General features: G+C 39.5%; 1 pseudogene; it reads right to left on the minus strand.

Moving 5' to 3' along the window:
• Positions 1-285: 285 nt before the first annotated feature.
• On the minus strand, positions 286-798 carry LOC105550588 (annotated as a pseudogene).
• Positions 799-2,087: the final 1,289 nt, after the last annotated feature.

Consider the following 2,087-nt stretch of genomic DNA (forward strand, 5'->3'; position numbering starts at 1 on the left):
TTTTTTTTTTTTTTTAGTGCGAGGCAGTTCTGTTACTCATAGCTGATTGCAGCTCTTTATTTATTTTAATTTTTAATTTTTTTGTTATTTGGTTTTATTTCATAGTCATAAAGTTAACTCTGCAATCCAGCTAGGCATGGAAGGGAACAAGGAAAACATGGAACCCAAAGGGAACTGAAGCAAGAGCACAAATATTCTAGGATACTGTGAACAAATCGGGTGGAGAGGTGCTCACCTGAAAGAAAGAATGGTCTGGTGGTTAAGATAAAACACAAGTCAAACTTGTTAGAATTGTCCATAGTCTGCAATGGTAATCTTCTTGCTGGTATTGGCATTTCTGAACTCAAAGCGCTCCATGGCTTCCACAATATTCTTGCCTTCTTTTACCTTGCCAAAGACCACAGGCTTGCCATCCAGTCACTCAGTCTTAGCAGTGCAGATGAAAAACCGGAAACCGTTTGTGTTGGGTACAGCATTTGCCATGGACAAAATGCCAGGACCTGTATGCTCTAGGATAAAGATCTCGTCATCAAATTTCTTACCAGTCATCAAATTTCTCCCCACAGATGGATTTGCCACCAGTGCTATTATGGCATATGAACTCGCCACACTGACACATAAACCCTGGAATAATTCTGTGAAAGCAGGAACCCTTATAACCAAATCCTTTCTCTCCAGGGCACAAAAGTTTTCTGCTGTCTTTGGAATCTTGTCTGCAAACAGCTCGAAGGAGACGCAGCCCAAGGGCTCGCCATTGACGGCAGTGTCGAAGAACACGGTGAGGTTGACCATGGCTGATAGTATGGAGTTCCCAGTGGTGGTGGCATCTGCAAGGCCTGCAGTTCTTAACAAAAAGAATGGTGTTGTCATGTTAAAAAGAAAATTCAGAAAGTGTACCTAACAGAAAATATGAAACATTTAGAAGAAATTCTACCTTACCTATTTGTGTACATAAGTCATACCCAGTACTAAAATATCTCAAGAAAATGGTTGGAGAAACTCCTGATTACAGATAAGTTTCTAACTTACATATGAAAAGGTCAATTTATGGCATAGCTTCTATTCTTTTTCTTTTCACAGCTTTATTGATGTATGTTTTATATAGCATAAAATTCATCCATTTTAAGTGTACCATTCAATTTAGTATATTCACAGAGTTGTGCAACCATTTCCAATTTAACTTTAGAACTTTTTTTTTTGAGATGGAGTTTCACTCGTGTTGCCCAGGCTGGAGTGCAATGGCATGATCATGGCTCGCCACACCCTCTGCCTTCTGGGTTCAAGCGATTCTCCTGCCTCAGCCTCCTGAGTAGCTGGGATTACATGCATGTGCTACCACGCCTGGCTAATTTTGTATTTTTAGTAGAGACGGGGTTTCTCCAACACTCTAAAGAGAAACCTCATACCCTTTACAAACCTATTTTCCATTTCTTACCCTTACCTTAAAACCCTTTGCCTCCAGCCCTGGACCTAGCCATAGCTCCTGATGAGGACTAATTTACTTTCCATCTCTATGGATTTGCCTATTCTGGACATTTTACATACATGAATCCATATCATATGTAGTATTTTTGTGACTGACTTCTTTTTCTTAGAATACGTTTTCAAGGTTTATCCATGTAGAATGTAACAATACTTCATTTTATTATTATTATTATTATTTTTATTTTTATTATACTTTAAGTTCTAGGGTACTTGTGCACCATGTGCACGTTTGTTACATATGTATACATGTGCCAGGTTGGTGTGTTGCACCCATTAACTCGTCATTGACATTAGGTATATCTCCTAATGCTATCCTTTCCCCTCCCTCTTCCCCACTACAGGCCCTGGTGTGTGATGTTCCCCACCCTGTGTCCAAGTGTTCTCATTGTTCAGTTCCCACCTATGAGTGAGTATATGCAGAGTCTGATTTTCTGTCCTTGTGATAGTTTGCTGAGAATGATGGTTTCCAGCTTCATCCATGTCCCTACAAAGGACATGAACTCATCCTTTTTTATGGCTGTGTAGTATTCCATGGTGTATATGTGCCATATTTTCTTAATCCAGTCTATCATTGATGAACATTTGGGTTGGTTCCAAGTCTT

The sequence above is a fragment of the Mandrillus leucophaeus genome, unplaced genomic scaffold (assembly GCF_000951045.1).
Source record: "Mandrillus leucophaeus isolate KB7577 unplaced genomic scaffold, Mleu.le_1.0 Scaffold113, whole genome shotgun sequence".
NCBI classification, from domain to species: Eukaryota; Metazoa; Chordata; class Mammalia; order Primates; family Cercopithecidae; genus Mandrillus; species Mandrillus leucophaeus.